The sequence below is a fragment of the Heterocephalus glaber genome, unplaced genomic scaffold (genome assembly GCF_053883595.1).
Source record: "Heterocephalus glaber isolate CG9 unplaced genomic scaffold, H.glaber_assembly_v1.0 deba00001504, whole genome shotgun sequence".
Classification (NCBI taxonomy): Eukaryota; Metazoa; Chordata; class Mammalia; order Rodentia; family Bathyergidae; genus Heterocephalus; species Heterocephalus glaber.
In genome coordinates, this window is record NW_028258324.1 from 12,947,950 (window position 1) to 12,971,419 (window position 23,470).

The 23,470-nt window shown below is 37.2% G+C and overlaps 1 protein-coding gene across 2 annotated transcripts in view; it reads right to left on the bottom strand.

Annotated features, from left to right (window-relative positions):
• The window catches only part of Stag1 (STAG1 cohesin complex component), a 377,958-nt gene that overhangs the window by 349,082 nt on the left and 5,406 nt on the right, over positions 1–23,470 (bottom strand). The gene's annotated exons all lie outside the window — the stretch shown is intronic.

The window sequence follows — 23,470 nt, forward strand, 5'->3', positions numbered from 1 at the left end:
TCACACTGTATTAGGTGTTTTAAGTAATCTAGCATTGATTTAAACTAAGTAGGAGGATGTATCTAAGTTTAGGTTATAAGTAAATATGTGTCCTAGAACTGACCCCACCTTGAGTACAAAGAGACAACTATATTTGAATAACTAACTTGTGTTAACCCAGTATGACATATACCTGGAGCCCAAAGGGGTAAAAATATCTCTTAGACAGAGTTCCTTTTGTAATCATATACAGGCCAAGATGGTGGAAGAATGAGATTAAAAGAGGCAGGAGAAATACTATTTCTCAAGTATCTGTAATGGACATGGTGGTTTAAATACATAGAGCCATCATTTAATTAAATATTATAGGCTATTAAGCCCTTCAAATAGTTTAAATTGATTACATGTTATTTAATTTGTATACAATGCTTTCAGAAAACATGATGATGGCAAAGCTATTTTACTGACTAGGGTTTTGTTGAGCTTCTGTTTTCCTTTTCTCCCAATACCTTTGCTTCAAGGGGAGGATGATCATTGATACAGGTGGGAAATGACATGGGGGTGGTGTTAACTTTATCATCAATGCCAATTCGCCTGTTATTAAGGTTCTCCAAGTTACAAATTTCATCATTTAAGTTTTATGCTGAAAATAAGACAAGAAATGTGTCCTCATGTGAAAGAGTAATAATCACATAAAAAACCTATATACTGTGATAAGTGCTATGAAATGAGTACACAAGGTATTGTGATGGATAATAATAAGGTAAACGTATCAGATAAAGAATCAGGAAAGGCATCCATGAGGATGTGACTTTATATACACAGAACTTAAGCAAGGATCTGGTATGTTAGAAGCTGAGAGAAGGCCATTACTGATGGGGAAATAACACAGGCAGACTGTACTGGTATATGAGAATTTGGATTATGTAGAGTATATTTTGGGCAGTTAGGACTTTAAGAAGTATAGGTCTTATTACAATTGTGATGAAAAGCTATGAGAGAGTTTTAAGCAAAAGAATGTTTTAAAAATATCCTTCTAGGGGGCTGAGGTAAAGACTAATTGCCTAGTATGCCTTAGGTGTGAGTTTGATCCCCAGCACCTCCAAACAATCAAACAACCCCAACCAAATCCTTCCTAGTTCACTGGTTCTCATCTACGTAAGACTTTGCTTCCCAGAGGACATTTGGCAATGTCTGCCGATATTGTTGTCACAACTTGGGGTAACAGTGTGTGCTACCTACATCAGTGGTTAGAGACCTAGGATACTGCTAAACATTTTATAAAGCACAGAACAGCCCCCTATAGCAAAGAACTGCTCAAAATGTCAGTATTGCCAATATTGAGAACTCTTGCTTTAACTGTTATGAATACTGCAATTGGCAAGGGGGGTGGAATGGAAAAGGGGAAGGTAATTGTTACAGAATCCTGGTGACAGACATAATACCTTTACCCCAGACCGTCATTGCAATAGATGTAGTAGTGAAGTGTTTTGATTCTGTATGAGTTTTGAAAATAGACAAATGAGAAAAAGAAAAAGTTAAGGATGGCTCTCCAGGTTTCTAATTAATACTGAGTAAATAGTGGTACCATCCTAAAATGGGAAACACTCAGGCAATGACAGAAATGAAGGGTTCTGCTTTTTAAAATCTTCACTGACCCTGAGTTAATAGAACTTTAGTTCAGTAAGAAAAAAAAAAAAAAAATATATATATATATATATATATATACACACATACATCCTACGACAGTGTGCAGTCTGTAATTGCTCACAGTAACCACTCATTGCTTTGAAATCTTTTATCTAGTCTCATGTATTTGGCAGTCTCTTCTGCCTTCATTTGCATTGCTTAGTTCACGACAGAATGTCCTTTCATATTGTGTTTCAGTAACAAAACATAATATAGCTTCACTGCTTGTTGTTGTTCTTCCATACATCACTTTATTGTTGCTTTTCAAGAAAACATGGAATTGGGATTACAGTTATTACCAGAAATAATGAATGTTTGACTTGTTTTATACTCAATCTTTGTATCTTTCTGGGGTTTTTTGTTTCCTTGATTGACTGATTGACTGACTGTTTTTTTGAGATACAGTCTCACTCTGTACCCCAGGCAGGCCTCAAACTCATGGTGATTCTCCTGCCTCAGCCTCCTGAGTGCTGGGATTATAGGCATGTGCCATCATCCCATTTGTATCTTTCTGTATACGGTAACTTTTGAATGTTAAATTGTAATTATTTTAAAAGACTCTACATGCATGCAATCAACAGAGCAAATAATTCAGCTGATACTTGGACAAGCTAGACAAATTTCAGAAAGATGCAAGTTCTTTTTTCATACACCTTCACTGTATTCATTCACTCACTCATTCATTCATTTGCTCATCTGTTTTGAGATAGTGTCTCACTATGTAGTTCAGGCTGGCCTTAAATTATGTAGACCAATCTGGCTGGAACTCATGGTGATCCTCCTGCTTTAGCCTCCTAAGAGCTGGATTACAGGAATGAGCCACCATGCCCAACTACAACTTAACTTTAAACATGAATATAAATACATAATTTTTCTGATTCTTGCCTATTAAATGGTAACAGATTGATGTGTGAGGTAACTGATTTGCTTACAAGAAGATGTATGCTGGATGGGCATGGTGCCACACATCTGTAATACCAGCACTCAGGAGGTTAAGGCAGGAGGATCCTCAGGAGTTCGAGGCCAGCTTGGGCTATATAGGGAGTTCAAGGCCAGCCTAAATTGCACAACGAGACCCTGTCTCAAAAAAAAAAAAAAAAAAAGTATGCTAAAGGTTCATTAAAAAATGTGGAAGCTTCCTTAGTTGATTCAAAATATTGGAAAAATATCATTGGATATACATAGAAACATCCAGATTTGCAATTATAATACTTCGAGCGTTTGACCATTTCCATTTGGAGCCTGTTGGGTTTTTTTGGTACCGGGGATCGAACTCGGGTCCTTGCGCTTGCACAGCGGGTAGCAAAACCACTGAACTAAATCCCCAGCCCCAGAGCCTGTTTACTTTTAAAAAGGAGATCGGAATTGTCAGGCAGGAGCATTCTATTTTCTAAAATAATAATAAATGATACTGCTATCGAAGACTTATTCATGTTATTTTTGCATATAGTATTAATATGTTCATAATGCGACCATAATTTTTATGTCTTGCTGATGGGTGCTTTCTACCTCCAGTGGTACATGCTTGTACCACCCGATGGGACTATCCCATGCTGCCCAATGGTTCAAGCCAGCAAGAATGTGTCATGCTTTTTAATATTTTTTTTTCAACAGACATCTGACAGACTCTTTTAAAACTTATCCAATAGTCTTTCTTCTACACTGCCAGGGGATCAAACCCAGGGCCTCCAAAATGCCAGACAAGCCCTAGCATTGAACCCAGGAAGCTCAGAGCTTTGCCCCTAGCTCTTTTTTTAAATTTTTATTTTGAGACAAGATCATGCTAAGATGACCAAGCTGGCCTCAAACTTCATAATTTTGGCTCAGCCTTCTGAGTAGCTGGGATCATAGACACTTGCCACCACAGCCAGCAAGGCAAGTGTTTTACCTCTGAGTTAGACACTCTCTATTCTTTTGTCCCAACTATCAATTCGCTTTTGCCCTTATTTTCTACCCTAGAATTTGTCTTAGAAATACGTTCACTGTTTTCCATTTTTTGTCTTTCATTGCATCCAACCAAAACCCAACTATAATTTACCTTTCTGACTTGTGTATACCTGGCCTTGAGCTGTTGAGTACAACTGGAAAAACTTAACATTAACTTGCAGACTGGACCTATTAAAGTGCTCCCTAATTTTATTTTTATCACACATTGATTTTTTTTACGGTACTAAAGACTGAATGCCCAGTTCATAGTGTATTACTTAGTAATACTTTATAATGGAATCTAATCATTAATTTCATCTCTACCTATAAACAATTTTATTGTTTTTGATAGAGAATATAAAAATATTAGGTTTTTGGGCCGGGGATTTAGCTCAGTGGTTCCACTACCTGCCTCGCAAGCACAAGGTGCCGAGTTCGATCCCCAGTACCAAAAAACAAAACAAAAACATTAGGTTTTCTAATAAGACTATAATGTAAGGTACTTCTTTGTTTTTATATATATATATATATATATATGAGAATTACTTAATTTCTAATGAAACTGTTTGGTTCTCTTAGTACCTCCTTGAGTATTATTTATAAATCTTTTATTTTGCTCTTTCTCCAAATTGTGAGCATTTCTCTTTATATGGTCTGTTCTGATCTCTTGTCTAAATGGTTTATTATTAGAGGACATTCTTTTTTTTTTTTTTTTTTTTTTTGGTACCAAGGATCAAACATGGGTCCCTGCGTTTGTGCAGCAGGCGGCGAAACCACTGAGCTAAATCTCTGGCCCTAGAGGACATTCTTTGATTGTTCATAAGACTGAACAAAATAACCATTAGTTTTCCTGGCAGAAACTTAGGCTTTCTTAGTTTTATTACACTGACCTTTTAGACAACTGATGTGTCCTAAAGGAGGAACTACCATATTTGGATAGTGATGACCTGGATTTAATCTAGATTAGTCTACTTATTAGCAGCATGTCCTCTGGTAAATTTTTACCTCACTGTCTCCCTTATATAGGGAATAAGTATCTATGCTTCATAAACTCAAGAGGATGCTAGTTAGTAAATGGGCTCCCATAATATAACAATGCTGTGTAAACTATGAAACATGAATACAAGTGCTTTTCCTTTCGGGGGCACATTTTATGTATTTCTACATTTCTCAGCAACATTTATCCAGTTTGTAAAACAAACAAAATATAGCTGAAGTATACAGAAGCATGCCAATAGGAAGAGTCTCTAGGGAAGGCTGCCAGTCAGTTCTTAAATATAATAGGAAGTGATAAACTATGCATCAGACTCTCATTCTCAGAACTAATACACTTAGAATTTAAATTTATTATGTATATCTAGGAGTGATTTAGGTTTCAGGTGATTTCAGGTCTGAGGTATAAACTACACTGTCAAATTGATATACATTGAAAAATTAATTCTCAGATGAAATGGACTGCCTGTGCTGACCAAAATTGGTTCCTCCTTGAGTACTGTTTATAAATCTTTTATTTCCCTCTTTCTCCTTTTGTTAGAAGATTTGTACCAGACACAGATTAAAATCTGAAGATTGACTGGTAAACCTGAAATAAACTCAAAACAAGTTGGATCATTTTATTTAACAGTATTATTGAGCTCTGATAGCCTGATATCTATCTGCACTGTAGCACATCTGGGTCAGACACTCTCCAGGGACAGTGTTAGAGACAAACTGCCAAATTTAATTTGTTTGAACACTCCTCACTTTTCAATTAATTCGGTTTCAGCTTCACAGAGTCAAGGACAAGATGTTTCCCATGCCCCCTATTTCACTTTTACGTATTTATTTTGTTTGTTTGTTTTTGAGACAAGGTCTCACTGTGTAGTCTAGGTTGGCCTGGAACTTGTGGTCTCCCTGCCTCAGCCTCCAGAATTACTTTGTTCATCCCACAGATGACGTATTTTATGTTTTATTCTTTCTTGTTCTCAATGTTAACTTCAATTTAAAAGAACCTTTTCTCTGTGTGCCATACACTGCTGCACTATGGATTTTATTTATTCTTCCAATGTACAGAAAGACATATTTTGTTTCTACTTTTTCTAGTTCGTTCTTGCTTCTGAGTGTAGGAAAAATATGGATTTTGCACTTAAGCCTAGATTTCAGTATCAGCTCTGTTGTGTATTTTAGCTGAGACTTTGGGGCAAATTATTTCTTTGAAATCCAACCATCCATCCATTTATTCATCTATCCATCCATCTATCATCTCATCCCAGAGGCACCTTAGTCTTGCCCCTTCCTGCTCTTCCACTTTTTAATGAGGCATAGTTTAGCTCTCATTTTCAGTTTACAATTCAGTGATTTTTAATTAATTTGGAAAACTGTACAATCATCAAACCAGTTTCATTTCAGACTACTGTATTTCCATTACTCCAAGAAAGAAAATATGTGCCTATTTGTCAGTGTCAATTTCTACTCTGTATTTTGGCCCTACAGTTTGCCTTTTCTGGAATTGGAATCATACAATACATGGTCTTATTTATATTGGACTTCTTTTACTTAATATAATGTTTCTGCGGAAGATTCTTGTTGTAGCATGTTTCATATTTTCTTTATTTGTGAAGAGTATTACATTTTGGAATCCACTCACCAAATGCTAGATATCTGGATTTCTACTTTTTGGCTATTGTGAATAGTGCTGCTCTGAACATCTGTGTAGTACACAAGTCTTGGTGTATTCATGTTTTTATTTTTCTTCAGGCTATACCTAAGAGTGGAATTTCTGGGATGTATAGTAAATTTATAAAATTTAAGAAATTTCGTAAAAATGAAGGAAATTGACAAACTTAAGAAATGGTTATAACATTTAAATTTTTCCTATCAATGAGGGTTTCAGTTTGCCTCTTTTTATTTCAATATTTAGAATGTCTTTATTTGATTTCAGTATCACAAGACAGGGATTGCTACAACAGAACAATAATCACAGAATCATAGAATTTTATTACTCTACCCAGAAAAAATATTAAAATGCCACTTATGGGGCTGGGGATTCAGCTCAGTGGTTCCATCACTTGCCTTGCAAGCACAAGGACCCAAGTTCGATCCCTGGTACCTAAATAAATAAATAAATAAAATGCCACTTATGTTAGGTGCAACAATATATGCTTCATTATTTAAAACTTAGATTAAAAACAGATGTTACTGCTTAAAAGGTTTCATTGTTCCAAAGAAAGTTCATAAGCACATACATTTTTTTTAATTATGGAATTTTTCTAGTGTTCAAATGATGACATAATACCTTAGTGAATCTTCACATACTCATCACTCAGCTTCAAAATTAAGTCTTTCTAGTTTTCTTTGTCAGGTAGCAGGGCTGGGGATTGAACAAAAGGCCTAGTCATGTTAAACAACTCCCCTCACTTAGCTACATCCCCAGTCCAGTCATTCCAGTCATTCCACTTTTGTTTCATCTATACCCATGCTCACATCCCTCTCCATATTATTTGGAAGAAAGCTCTGGACATCTTAAAGAGAAATACATTACTATCATCATATCTAAAACTATTAATTATTCTTTATTAGGAATTTATTACTTCTGAAGAGTGAGATCCAAAAGAAAAATTTAAGTATTCATCTGTTTAAAAATTCAAACATTTTGAAATAGGTTCCTGGCCTGGGGACGCACCAGGGAAAAAAATAGGTTCCCAATCTAAACAGTTGAATTGCTTTTAAAATTATTTTAAATTAGATACTGACAGAATATGGTTGATAATGTTGGTGTACAAAGTAATGTTGTATTTGTATATAATATGAAATGATTAAAGATAACCCATCATCTCAGATATTTGACATTTTTGTGATGAAAGCATTTGAGATTTACTTTTGTAGCAATGTTGAAATGTACACTACTAACTCATCTATCTTAGGCTTTTGATTATAAATACACGTCACTTTAGTTTTGTTTTTTTTTTTAAGAAATGTAAATGTGGGCCGGTGATTTAGCTCAGTGGTTCTGCTGTCTGCCTCACAAGCGGAAGGACCCGAGTTCAATCCCCAGTACCAAAAAAGATACGTAAATGTTTCCTATTTTAGGGATCTTAAGTTCTATGCCTTTGTTCCCTTTCTCCAGAAGGAAAAGAAAAAATCCTTTTTTTTAAGAGTGTGCAGATGGGTCATGTTTTCATTTGGTCCATTTATATGAGTGTCAGTATCCTTCTTGACATGAGATTAGAAGGTTTTGTCACTTTTGAGTCCATTTTATTGTTCCCTTACAATTTAATATTTTTTTGATTTTTTTGTTTTGCTTTGTTTTTTGAGACAAGGTCTCCAAATGTAATTGAGGTTGGCCCTAAACTCACTATGTAGTGCAAGCTGGCCTCAAACTCACAGCGGTCTTATTGCCTCGCTGACAGCCTCCCAAGTGGTGGAATTACAAGTATACACCACCACACCTAGTTTAATTTTACTTTCTATGCACAATTCCTGTGACTAGGATATGGATCCCACTGATAATCCCATTGGATAACCAAACTCATAGTCTGGTTTTTGATTTTGAAAATACTAGTTTTTGTTTTCTCCAGCCTTGAAATGTGCAAGTGAGGTACCACTGGTCTCAGAGCAGAGGAAGGGGCTTCCAGGCCGTCACACAATCACACCCAGAGCAGAGGAAGGGGCTTCCAGACTGCCATACCACCGCTCCCAGCACAGAGGTATGGGCTTCTGGGCGACTGAACCACCGCTCCCAGCACAGAAGAGGTGAGCCGCCCAGACACGAAGAGGACATGCCCACACACACACGCGCACACACACACACACACACACAGAGTCAAAATGAGAAGACACATAAACAAGTCTCAAAACCAGACTTCCATGGGGCCAGGGATTTAGCTCAGTGGTTTGGCCACCTGCTGCGCAAGCACAAGTACCCGAGTTCGATCCCTGGTAACAAAAAAAAAAAAAAAAAAAAAACAGACTTCCAGATCACCTACAGCAACCCCAAAGGGAAATGAGAAGAAACACTCTGATACTCAACCACCTAGACTCCCTGAAATGGCAACAAAAGAGGATCGGGAAAAAATGAAAGCAGAAATAATTTCTCATATAACAGCAGATCAGAGGAGAAAACAATTCAATGGAGATAAAGAGAAGGATACAAAAAATTAATGAAGCCAAGAGTTAGTTCTTCAAAAGAATAAACAAAACTGACAAACCCTTAGCCAACCTTATCAGAAAAAGGAAAGAAAAGGCCCAAATCCATGCAATTAGAAATGAAAAGGGTGAAATTACAAGGGACCCAGCAGAAATCCAGAGGATCATCAATACCTACTTCCAGAACCTATACGCCAATAAGATGGACAACACAGAAGAAATGGACAGATTCCTAGATACATATGAATTACCAAAGTTGAACGAAGAAGATCTAAAAATTCTAAACAACCCAATATCAATCTATGAAATTGAAAAAATAATTAAAAACTTACCAAGAAGAGCCCAGGTCCTAATGGCTTCACTGCTGAATTCTACAAGATATTCAGAGGGGAACTACTGGCACAACTGTTTAAACTCTTCAATGAAATTGAAAAGGAAGCAATACTCCTGAATTCATTCCAGGAAGCAGGCATCACCTTGTTCCCCAAAACAGAGAAAGACCCAACCAAAAAGGAGAACTATAGGCCAATCTCACTAATGAACATAGATGCAAAAAGCAAACTAGAATGCAGAAGACCATCAAGAAGATCACACACCCTGACCAAGTGGGATTCATCCCAGGGATGCAGGGATGGTTCAACATACACAAATCAACGTAATACACTATATCAATAGAGCCAGGGACAGAAACCATACGATTATCTCCACAGACGCAGAAAGAGCATTTGACAAAATCCAACATGCATTTATGATAAAAACCCTACAAAAAAGTGGAATAGATGGTCTCTACCTCAAACTGATAAAAGCCATCTAGGAAAAACCAACAGCCAATATCATACCAAATGGTCAAACACTGAAATCCTTCACACTAAAATCAGGAACAACACAAGGATGTTGACTATCACCACTCCTGTTCAATATAGTCTTGGAAACATTATCCATGGAAATTAGACAAGAGAAAGAAATAAAAGGAATAAAGATAGGAAATGAAGTCAAATTGTCCTTACTTGCAGATGACATGATACTGTATATAGAAGACCCCAAGAACTCCACCAAAAGTCTTCTAGACTTAATAACCAAATTCAGTGAAGTAGCTGGATACAAGGTCAACACACAGAAATCAATAGTTTTCCTCTACGTGAACAACAGACTCACTGAGACAGAAATAGGGCAAACAATTCCTTTTACAATAGCATCCAAGAAACTGAAATACCTAGGAATCAACCTAACAAAAAAAAAATCAAAGACCTCTTCTCTGAAAGCTATAGCACTCTGAAAAGAGATTGAAGATATCAGAAAATGGAAAGACATTCCCTGCTCCTAGGTAAGAAGAATCAACATAGTGAAAATGGCCATACTTCCAAAACTGCTATATAAATATAGATTCAGTGCAATCCCAATTGAAATCCCAGCAGCATACTTCATGGTCCTTGAGAAAACAAACCAAAAATTCACTGGGAACAAGAAGAGACCCTGAATAGCAAAAGCAATTCTAGGAAACAGAGACATGGCAGGGGGGTATCACAATCCCCAACTTGAAACTATACTACAAAGCTACTGTGATAAAAACAGCATAGTACTGGCAAAGAAACAGACCTAAGGACCAGTGGAACAGATTAGAAGATGCAGAAACAACACCAGACACACTCAGCCATTTCATCTTCAACAAAGGAGCCAAACACCCTGACTGGAGGAAAGATAGCCTCTTTAATAAATGGTGCTGGAAAAATTGGGCTTCAACTTGCCAAAGAATAAAACTAGACCTGTATCTCTCACCATGCACTAAACTAAAATTGAAATGGATTAAAGATCTAAATATTAAAATAGAAATGCCGAATAGGCTGGAACAGAAGTTAGGTAGAACTCTTGAAGACATTAGTATAGGAAAAGATTTTATGAACAAAACCTCAGTTGCCTGTGAACTAGCACAAACAATCAACAAGTAGGATCTCTTATTAAAAAGCTTCTGCATAGCAAGAGAAACCACCAGCAGTGTGAAGAGACAACCCACAATGTGGGAAAAAATCTTCACCTGCTCTTCCTCAGACAAAGGTCTACTATCTAGAATCTATACAGAACTTAAAAAAATCAGACCTCCCAAATTTAAAGACCCAATCCGAAAATGGGCATCTGAAATGAACAGACATTTCTCAGACAAAGAAGTAGAAATAGCAAATAAATACATGAAAAAATGTTCAACATCACTGGTCCTTCGAGAGATGCAAATGAAAACAATGCTGAGATTCCACCTCACTCCAGAAAGAATGGCTGCTATCATGAAATCAACCAATAACAAATGCTGGCGGGGCTGTGGGGAAAGAGGAACCCTGCTCCACTGCTGGTGGGAGTGTAGACTGGTGCAAGCACTGTGGAAATCAGTATGGAGATACCTCAAAGAACTAGGACTGGAAGTCCCATTTGACCCAGCTATTCCCCTGCTGGGTATCTTCCCCCAAAAGAATTAAAAGAATCATACCACAGTGATATATGTGTACTCATGTTCTTAACAGCACAATTTGTAATAGCTAATGCTTGGAAACAGCCCAAGTGCCCATCAACTGGAGACTGGATAAAGAAAATGTGCTTTTTTTTCATAAAATGGAGTACTACTCAGCCATAAAGAATGACAAACTAGAGACATTTATGGCTAAATGGATACATATTGACGCTATCCTCTTAAGTGAAATAAATAGGACACACGTGTAAATACCAAATAATTTCTCTGATGTGAGAAACTGAAATTGTAAATAAGGATTAAAATGAATAACTGATAATATGAAATAGGAAGAAAAGGTCCAAAGGGGTAGGGGAAGTGGGAGGGTAGGGGAAAGGAAAGAAGGGAATGGAATTAATATGAGAAAATTAAAAAATGGAAACAAAGTCTTTATAAATAGGGAGTGATGGAGGGGTTGAAAGTAGGGCAGGGGAAGGGGGGAAAAAATAAGAACCAAGATGTATTATGTAAAGGTGCAAATTTCCAATGATGAATGTCATTACATTGTATACCTAAAGTGTACCAATAATATTTTTTAAAAAGTGAAATGTGCAAGTGATTTCTTATCAGTACTAAAATGCTTCTAACATCAAACTCAATGATAACTATATAGTAAACCTTAGCTTTTATTTTAACTCTGTGACTAATCTATATAAGCTAATTTTTTTTGAGCAGAAGTCCACATATGAAATTAGGATATTATAATACCTGTTCTCTATTCACTTATGATTGCCACAGGCTAAAATGAGAAGGTTAATGGCTGGTTTTGATGGTGCTCTTTTGCAATCATAGTCTTACTGCAAGAGACATGAAGGGTAAAGACACAATTACAATGTTTTTATAAAAGTTTACATTGCAATTGAGTTCGGGTAAACTTCTTTAAGTCTTAAAAACAGAACAGAAAGAAAGGAAAAAGAACAAAAGACCCAGCAATTTTCCAGGGGTATATAGGCAAAACAATATTTCTGTACAATTTCATGAATATACTCTGATATTTGTCTAGTTTCAAACCCAATCTTGATTAGGGTAAAATTCATATAAACTGATAGAAATAACCACAATTCATCTATGTAAATAACACCATGACCTTTCCTATATCATAATTTTGTCTCCGTTAGGGCTAGAAATAAAGTAGGTACAGTAAAATATGTGTATGCTTTAAATAATTGTCAGGCTTTACCACACATTTCAAAGCTTCCATGACTTTTAACTACACATTACTTTTGGGGGGATAGGAGGGGTGAACTTAGCACCTAAAAATATTGTAAATGCCACATAGTAAGTAGTGCAATTCTTTATCTCATATTATGTTTGATACTTTATATTGGTTTTCCAGCATTAGCCTTCTATTGAGGTGAATTCACATACAATTGATCATTTTAAATTTACAGTTTTGTTCCAAAATGTTTTCATTACCAAGAGAACATCCCATACCATACCTCATTTCCACTAAGCCCTCAGTGTGCTGGCAACTACTAATCTTATCTATCTCCATGGATTTGCTTGTTCATATTTCTGTAGTTGAAACAATGTATGTCTGGCTTCCTTTACTTAGAATGTTTTCAGGGTTAATCCAAGTTGTAAATTTATCAGTATTCCATTCCTTTCTAGGGCTAAGTAATATTCCATTTTATATACATATGCCTCGTTTATTAGTTTATCTGTTTTGGGGGGGATTTTTTGGTACTGGGGATGGAACTCGGGACCTTGCGCTTTCGAGGCAGGGGCCAGAACCACTGAGCTAAATCTCCGGCCCTATTAGTTTATCTGTTGATGCACCTTTCGGCTGTCATGAATGGTGCTACCATAAGCATTTGGTTTTTTGCAGCTTCTCCACTTTTTTTTAGTCTAGCTAAAGGTTTGCTAATTTTGTTTTCTTCGGAAAAATCAACTCTTGATTTTGTTCTAATTTTTAAGTCCTTATTTTATCTCTAGTCTAGTGGCTTTGGATTTAGTTTCCTCCCTGCCACCCCATCCTCCCTCCAACATCTACTGCAGTCTTGTTGCAGTTTGCATCCCCAAAACTGGTATACTTTTAAAGCTTCCAGAAGACTTTCACTGCTGTGTTTTGGTGCCTTTTCCTCCCTCAGATGATTCTAATGCGCAATCACAGGCCTGAGGACAAAGTTCAAATTCTTTAGTTTGACAAACTGGGCACTCTGGTCACTGCTTACAGGTCTGTATTTCAATCACGCCTCCATTGGCATCTCCTGCTCCAAACACACTCAAGTAGTATTCTCTACTAGGTGGGCTATAGTAGTGGTTCTTGCTTCAGTCTGTACCAGAATTACCTAAAAGACCTGTTAAAACACAGACTGGGGCCGGGGATTTAGCTCAGTGGTTTTGCCACCTGCTGCACAAGCGCAAGGACGCAAGTTCGATCCCCGGTACCAAACGAAAAACAAAAAAACAAAAAACAAAAAAAACACAGATTGCTAGACTCCATCCCCAGAATTTCTGACTTAGTAGGCCTATGGTGGGATCCAAACTGTACATCTAACAAGTTTCCAGGTAATGCTGACACTACTGGTACAGGAGCCACGTGGGAACCACAGGACTACACTACAACACAGCTCTGTCCCTTTCCACATAGTTACCTTCAGTAACAATCCTATCTCCATCATTCCACTCGCCTTTCAATTTCTTTTTTCTTTTTGGTACCGGGGATCAAACTCGGGACCCTGCACTTGCAAGACAGATGGCAGGACCACTGAGCTAAATCCTGGCCCCTCAATTTCTCTTTCAAAACTTGTGTAAGAATTCCATCTCCTTCAGAAAGCACTTGCTCACTTCAACAAACCATCTCAAGGCACTCATTGCCCACTATCAAACTTGATTACAGAAAAAGCATTACAGAGTATTCTTAATAATATACCAGTCAACAGGGTATACCTGCTAGCATATACAGTTTCTTTTGTAAAACTAAGAAAAGGAGTCTCCTTTGGGCAAATAAATTAGAAAAATGGGAGAAAAGCAAATGGACAGTTTGTCAAAACAAAATGAAATCTGGATTTCAGCATCCATTCACCACATCAGCTATTCAGCCATGTACCTTTATACAGAGCACCAATTACAAAACCATTTGGGGCCACCCTGGCACAGTGTACCACTAAAGCACAAAAGAAGAAAACACTTAGAAACCAACCCTGGATTGGAGAGGGGAGACCATAAAGCTATCAGGAAAGGAACTTAGGAGAAAGAATTTTAGAGTTTTGAGTCTTGGTGTACCTTCTCTTTACTTCAAGAACTCATGAAGTTTGCTTTAATATCTGTATGATCACAGTGTATGCTTCACTGTAAATGGCTGAATTACACAATGAATAAAATTACATGAAGACTGCTTATCTCTTTTTTATCAAGTAAATAAAACACACTCCACTCAGCACCAAAAATCATAAATGCTTTCTAAATATCAGCATTGTATTTTATCTATATACTTACCAGGGAAAAGCATTAATTATTCTAATAAACAAATGAGAGATGTAAAGGTAAAATATTGTATCTAGTGTTTAAAAACTAAAAACTTTCAAATAAAAAAACTGCATTACCTACTACAGAGCTGATTTCATGATTATTTCAAGAGAGACTAAATAACTCACAGGACCCTTATAAACCAGGTACCTAGTCCAAGACATAAATTTTAGATATAAAGAAACTGAGGGCCTAGAGATTTAGCTCAGTGGTTCTGCCGCTTGCCTCTCAAGCCAAGGACCTGAGTTCAATCCCTGGTACCAAAAAAAAAATAAATAAAACTGAGGCCCAGAGAAGTAATGACTCAAAAGTCACACAGCTAATTAGTGGTTGAGCTGTAACTAAAACTCAGATCTCAGGCTGAGGATACAGCTCGGTGATGGAGCACTTGCCTAGCATGGGGGAGGGGGGGTTGTTTTCAGTTGTTTTGCCCTGTACTCTATGCTGCCTTTATGTTTATAAAACAAAATCTTAACTAATCATAACTGAAAAAGAAACTCAGTTACCCACAATTTTGTTCTCTGTAATTCTTTTTTTTGGTACCGGAGATCGAACTCAGGTCCTTGGCTTGCACAGCAAGTGGCGAAACCACTCAGCTAAATCCCCTGTAATTCATTTTTAAGGGAGAAAAAAACAATCATCTATCACATTTTATTTTAGAACTTGCTCTAAGATAGTGGTGGCAAACCTATGGCACACATGCTATAGCAAGTTGTTTGTATCACTAAAAGCCCTAAAGGTTTACTGTAAGAAATATGCAATTTAGAATATGTTTTGCTCTTGAAAAAGATTCATTCTTATTGTTTGCAGAAATATACATGCAAATATTATTCATATTAATATTCATAAGTAATCTTGATAAAGCCATCAAAATTTATTCATTATTGAAGAAGCACTGTCTTGCCAGGATGCACTACATTTCTAAAGAGAGATCCTAATTTTTTAAACACATTTAACAATAAGCGGAAAATACTGATTATTATCCTTATCTCTGATTTAAGCAGGTACTTCATCCTCTGACCATTCTTTAAGTTTTATAGTCTGAGCTCTACACAGCTAAATTTTCTGCCTTCTGCAAAGTAACCTCATTAAGTTATAGTTTTATTCTTTTAAGATTAAATGTTCTTTGGATCTATGTATAATGCAAAACAGTCTGATGGTTAAACACTAACTTTTTAATCCCTATAACATACTATGAGAGAAATAATTGCATTTCCATTTCACAGACAACAAAACTACGTCTAGAAAGGTTAGTGTATTTGCTTGAGTTTACAGCTAGAAAAGGACAGAATTGGAATTTGACACAGTATGACTTCAGTGCCAGGAACTCTCTTCAACAATGAGCTTCTCAGCCATTTATCAGGTCTTCATCATGATTATAGTTCCTTCATCTGTGAACATATGGGCATTTTAATTATAGCTAGCAATTCATAGGAGAGAGTAAGGCATTTTCTTCCACTAATTTAGGCTACAACAGTAAAATACAACACAGCCTAAAATACTCTTTAAACTTTTATATCTTGCATTCTATAGTAAGAATTTCTGCATACTTGCTACTTTGTATTATCTACTAGAGGAAAGAGGAAGCCTATCTCTCAGTGCCCTAAATGAAATGGGAAAAACTGTAAACTAATATAGTGAGAAACAACTAAGATTCAGGGTTACAGAAGGAGGAAGGTATCTTCTTAAAGAAGGACTAGGTCGTATTCATGCTTGATTATAAAACACTTTTTTCTGCCTAACACTTAGAATTGTCTCAAACTATACCTGGACCTTTAAGCTAATTCCACAATTAGGAAAAGCATTTTGCAGAAAGCCAAAAAACCATACAATACTCGTTATCTTAATTAGAAAACAGAGTGCTGAAAAACTCTTCTGATTCATGTTTATCACTTCCTGATACACAAAAATAATCTATTTGTTACATGGACCGAGAGCTGACAAAGAAGAGCATCTCTCCTGGAGGGATGGAGGGGTTGAAGGGAGGGCAAGAGAAGGGGGAAAAAGTAAGAACCGAGAGAGTATGTAAAGGTGCAAATCTCCAATGATGAATGCCATTATATTGTATACCTAAAATGTACCAATAAAATAAAAATTTTTTTAAAAGAGAATCTCCTCTTAAGTTTGTATTGGATGTTTAGAAAGTATTCTACACCTACCTACCTTCACACACATTCATGTATTATCCTGCTTTATTACTCTGTGATTTTCGTTTGGTCTTAAATCATTCTCAATAAAATAGACACTTTTAAAGAGCAGAACCTACATATTTTATCAACTTAGCCACTATCAGATATGTAGTATATTGTGAAATATATATTTGGCCTTTCCTAAACTCCTTGGAATCTCCAAAGTGATGTGTTTTTTATAATATTAATGAGATGACTGGTGGCTTGCCAGCCCCTCAGCAGCTTTAGAATTGGGGCTGGTTATTGGAAAAATCAAGGCATAAGAGGATTAGGATTTTTCAGCTCTACTTCATAACCTCTGGGAAGAAAGGAGAGGAGCTGAAGGTTAAATTGATCACCAGTGGCCAATGATTTAATCAGTCATAAATAATAAAGCCTCTATAAAAGTCCAAAAGGACTGAGTTTGGGTGAGCTTCTACACAGCTGAACGTGTAGAGGTTCTGGAGAGTGGCAAATCCAGAGGGCATGGAAGAACCACACTCCTTCCCATGTGCTTTGCCCAATACATCTCTTCATCTATGTTCTTTGTAATTGGTACAGTAAATGGTAAATATGTTTCCCTGAGTGGAAACCCTGATACGAACGTGCGCGCGCGTGTGTGGGTGTATGGCTGATGATCAGAAATATAAGCGAAAACAACCTGAAGCTTGCAATTGGTGCTGTTAAGTGGAAGACAATAAGGATCTGACTCCTTCTCTCTGAATAAACAGTATTAAAAATGCATCAGAGGATGTCCAGTTGGTGTCCACTACAAAATTACTAACTAGTTGTTACTGGGGAAAAACAGAGGAAGGGAAAATAAAAAGAATGAAGATGTGTTACATACATGTACCAACTCCCCACAATAAAGGTAATCCTAATGCAAGGGAAACATACTAATAAAAAGAAAAATACACACTTCTTGGTGACCAGAGGTCACAGAAGTCATCTATATTGAATTGTAGAAGGATAAAAGAATTTCTAAGGGCCGGGGATTTAGCTCAGTCGTTCCGTCGCTTGCCTTGCAAGCACAAGGACCCGAGTTCGATCCCTGGTACCAAAAAAAAAAAAGAATTTCTAAAACACTGGATTTCCCCCTACATTCTCAGAGGCAGGCCCTCATAAAAATATTTGTAGGGCCAGGATTTAGCTCAGTGGTTCCGCCGCCTGCCTTGAAAGCTCAAGGACCCAAGTTCGATACCCGGTACACCCCCCCAAAAAAGTCCCCCAAAAAATGTGTTGACATATATCTGTGCCAGTCATTTGAGACAACATAGATGAATCTACAGAACATTATGTAAAGTAAAATAAGCCAGGCACAGAAAGACAAATATTGATGGAATCTAAAACTTTAAACTCATGGAAGCAGAATAGATGGTTTCCAGTAGGTGGTTACCTGAGGCTGGGTGGTGGTGTTTGTAGACTGGAGAGACACTGGTCAAAAGACACAAAAAGTCGAAAGGGTAGGTCAAGACATCTATTGTACAACATAGTGACTATAGTTAATAACAATGTACTGTACACTTGAAAATTGCTAAAGTAGATTTTAAGGGTTCTTACCCAAAAAATGATGTGAAGTAATATGTGGTGGCATAGGCCTATAATCCCCTCCTACTCAGGAGGCTGAGTGAGGCAGGATTGAGAGGATTTCAAATTAGAGGCCAGCCTAAGTAATTTAGCAAAGTCTCAATGCAAAAAAAGAAGGAAAGTGCTTAGGGCAGTGATGGCAAAGCCAAACAACCCACTGCAGCACACATGCTATAGGTTCACTACTACAGGCCTAGGCAAAGATGGAAAGCTAAATTGGGGTCATGTAGAAAATAATGGGGAAAAATTAAGAAGCAATAAGATAAATTCAAGAAGTTCATTTGTCAATTCTGGAGATCAATTCTCCTGGAGGGTCAAGCTTTCTTAGCTCCCAAGTGTACAGTCCAGGGAGAGGAGGTCGCCCTCAGAGCAAAAGGCATACATACTTAAGAACCTATCAGAAAACATCTGAGTTTTCCTAAATTTGAAATTCCTCTTTTACAATGTAAACCATAGTCTGTGCAAGTACAGTATCGCCTGGACCTCTTCTCACTGTCATGTGCAAACAGGGCTCAGAGACCTGATACAAATAAATGCTGACTCCCTGATTACTACTACTACATTGTATTATTCTTTTTTTTTTGGTACCAGGGATCGAACTCGGGTCCTTGCACTTGCGCAGCAGGCGGCGAAACCACTGAGCTAAATGCCCGGCCCTACATTGCATTATTCTTTATGTCCAATTGTGGAATCTGATGGCTTCTACCAGCAGCCACAAAACTATGGAAGGTTAACCTATTGGCATACAAGCAGAATAAAATCTCAAACATTTCACAGTTCTTGACCAGCATTAGCACACAATCACCATTATAACTGAAAAAAGTATTCCACTTTCATATTGTCAGAATGGGCTAAAAAAATATGATGCAACCATACACTACTATCAAAACATACACTTTAAATATAAGTACTTCAAGGCAAAGATTATTACCAGAGCTAGAGGGACATTTCATAAAGACAAAAAAGTCAATTCATCAAAATTATATAACAATCATAAATTATGTGCGTCTAGCAATAGCTTCAAAATACACAAGGCAAAAATTGACAGAACTAAGGTAGTAATAATTCCATAGTAATTGGATGATATAACATTCCTCTCAGCAAATGATAAAACAACACCCTTCTCTCCCAAAAAAAGAATCAGTAAAAATACAGGTGATTTTTAAAATGCTATCAAAGTGCCATAATCTAACTCATAAATTTATAAAATACTGAATCCAACTGCAGAATACACATTCAAGTCTGAAAGATACATTAGCCAAGATAGACCACAATGCTGGCACATAAAACAAGGTAATAAATTTAAAATCACAAAGAGGGGACAGACTATATTAAAATCATGGAGTTTATTCTCTGAACTCAAAAGTGAAACAAGTTAGAATGTAGACAATAAAGTATTCAAAATAATTAAACAATGTACAGTATTCCCGCCTGCCCCCCCACCCCCGGTACTGGAAATTGAACCCAAGGGCCTGAACTAGATCCCCAACTCTTTTGTAAATTTTTTATTTTGAAACAAGGTCTCCCTAAGTGGCTAAATTGTTCAGGCTGGGCTGGAATTTGTGATTTTCCTGCCTCAGCCTCCTTGATTACTGGTAACATAGGAGATTAACGTGTGACAAAGCTGGCTGGAGAAACAGGCTGACCTATTAATTAAAAGATCACACAATACACATGCAGAACAGTTCCCAAAGCCCTGCATATGGTCACTAGAACTACAGCAGGTTTGGCCTAGACCTGACATCAGCCTGTGCCATGGGATCCCAGCACCACCTCTCAGGACCTGTATGTAGAAGTTCTCATGGGTTACCATGAGATCTGGACAGCATAGAAGGACACAGCCACCTAGAAGCACTTGTTATGGCGGCTTTCCTCATGATAGTCTGCCCTGCTTCCTCTAGAGTATACTTTTCTTTTACTCAGACCAAGCTCAGTCTACAGAGCCAGTTCCTCCCTCACTCTTTACTTTCACTTTTTCAAATAAACTTTGTCACTGCTTTTTGCTCCTTTCCAACAATTCCTTTGAGACAAGAACCTCAAATCCAAATCCAGAAAATATAAGCAACCCAAAATCCAGTAACTCTTCATTGGCAAGCCACTTTTAGAAGAAGCTACCCATAACACTGGGAGTATAGCCATGTGCCATCATCCCCAGCTGCAACGTACTTTTAAGAAACTCACACATAAATCACAAAGCAAATTAGAAACAATTTCAAAATGAACAATAAAATTACATTAAAATATTAAAACTTGGCCAGGGATTCAGCTCAGTGGTTTCGCCACCCGCTGCACAAGCACAAGGACCCAAGTTCAATCCCCGGTACCAAGAAAAAAAAGCACAATATTAAAACTTATGGGGTGCAGCAGTGCTTAAAGGAAAATCTAGATTTAAATATTTTATCAGAAAATAAGGTATGTCCAAAATCTATGATCTAAGGTTTTGCCTAGAAAATGAAAACTAATAAAGAGCAGAAACCAATGAAATAGAAAACACAGCAACCCAGCACCGCTCCCAGCACAGAGGAGGTGAGCTGCTCCCAGTGCCCAGGAGAAGGCTCCTGGGCCGCCATAGCACTGCTCCCAGCACAGAGGAGGTGAGCCAATCCCAGCACCCAGGAGGAGGCTCCCAGGCCACTTTAGCACTGCTCCCAGCACAGAGGAGGTGAGCCACGCAGATGGCCAGCAGCACCACCACCCCCTACCTCGTCAAAATGAGAGGTAAACAAGCCTCAAAACCAGACTTCCAGATCACCTACAGCAACCCCAAAGGGAAAGGAGATGGGACAATCTGATACTCAACTACCTGGACTCCCTGAACTGGCAACAAAAGAGGATCTGGAAAAAATGAAATCAGAAATAATTTCTCAGATAACAGCCAGACTGTGCCCATAGTACAAGATATGATTAATAAATCTAGAGAGGACACAGATAAAAAAAATAGAGGAGCTGAGGAACATCATGGAATCCCAACATAGGAAACAAATCCATAAAACAGATACAAACAGATTCTCAGGGGATTTAAAAACTCCATTGAAAGTCTACACAGCAGAACGCGCAAATGTGAGGACAGAATTTCAGATATAGAAGATAAGATTGCAATTAGTGACAAAGAAAAGAAAAATTGCTTCAAAATTGTAAGGGACCATGAGAAATCAATCCAGGAGCTGCTAGGTGATGCAAAGAAGAATAACATTAAGACTGACTGTAGTCAATAAAGAAACAGGAGAGAGTGCAGATGACATAAAAAAACTGTTCACAGAAGTGATGGCAAACTTCCCAAGGAGGGGAAAAGAACTTGACATAGATAAGTGAGGCATATAGGACTCCAAATAGTCCTTGATCAAAAAAAATCTACACATAGGCATATAATAGTTAAGATTCCAGAAACCCAACAGAAGAACAAAATTCTACAAGCAGTTAGAGAAAAGAAACAAATCGGGCCTGGGATTTAGCTCAGTGGTTTCGACGCCTGCTGTGCAAGCACAAGGACCCGAGTTCGATGCCCAGTACCAAAAAAAAAGAAAAGAGAAGAAAAGAAACAAATCATATACAAAGGAAAGCCCATCAGAATCACAGCAGACTTCTGAATGCAAACCCTCAAGGCAAGAGGAGCTTGGAGTGACATATTTCAAGCCCCAAAGGAAAACAGCTTCCAACCCAGATTGACCTACCCTGCAAAACTATCCTTCAAAATTGACGGAGAAATAAGATACTTTCATGACAAAGAGCACCTTAGGAACTTCATGAATACCAAACCAGCACTCCAAAAAATTTTAGACAATATCCTAGGAAAATACAACAAGGATCACAGCCCCAGGAAGCACAGCAGAATGAATCCATCAGGCACGACAAGAAATTAAATGTAAAGGGGGAGAATCCAACAAAAAGAAAAAGTCATGACAATGATAAATCAATATGTATCAATTATAACTATCAATGTTAATGGTCTCAATTCACCAATCAAAACAAATAGACTGGCAGAATGGGTCAAGAAGCAGGATCCACCAATATGCTGCATACAAGAAACACAATGAATTTAAAAAAGAAAGTCATAGACTGAAAGTTAAAGGGTGGAAAACAATACTCTATGTGACAGGAACCCGGAAAAAAACAGGAGTAGCTATTATCTTTGCAGATCAAGTGGATTTCAAACCAAAATCTGAAACACTTCTGGTCCCAAGAATTTCAGATAAGGGATAGTCAACTTGTATGTACAAATCTATTGTGAACATGTGTTTTCATTCCTCTTAAGTAAAAACTTAAGAACAGAACTGTTGGTTCTTAACAGTAATACAAGTTATTTCTATGTTGTTTTCCAAAATGGTTTTATCATTTTACATTCACATTAGCAGTATTCAAAAGTTCTAACTGGTTCACACCTAAGCTGACATCTGTTCTTTTAAAACTTATAACTTCATCTCCCTAATGAGTTAGTATAATACGATCTTGTTATTGTACTGATTAGTATTTTTCTGATTCTAGTGTTTGCACATCTTTCCTTGTGCTGTACTGGCTATTTATCATCTTCTTGTGTCTACTTTTTAATTGGTTTGTCTATTAATGAGCTGTAAGAGTTCTCAATATATTCTGGCCATAGGTTATATGTATTATAAATATGGTCTGTTTAAGGAAAAAAAAAACAAACAGCAGGCAAAATTAGCAATGCTGATTTGACAAGATAACAAAGCTGAACAGCTAAATTGAAGATAAAAAGGGCACATTTTAATATCAGAAATTAAAGAGACAGCACCACAAATCCTACAGACATTAAAAAGATAACAAGAAAAACAACTTATGCCATCAAATTTCTTTAAAAATACAATCAGACACAAAACTGACAGATGAAACAAAATTTTAATAGCCCCTATAATCCCTACACTCACTAGGATGAGGGAGGAGGATCACCATGAGTTCAAAGTCAGTGTGGGCTACATAGTGAGTTCAAGACCAGCCTAGACTAGTTAAGTGAGACCCTGTCTCAAAAAAATAAAAAAATAAAAATTTTAAAAATTAAAGCACCATTTATCCATTC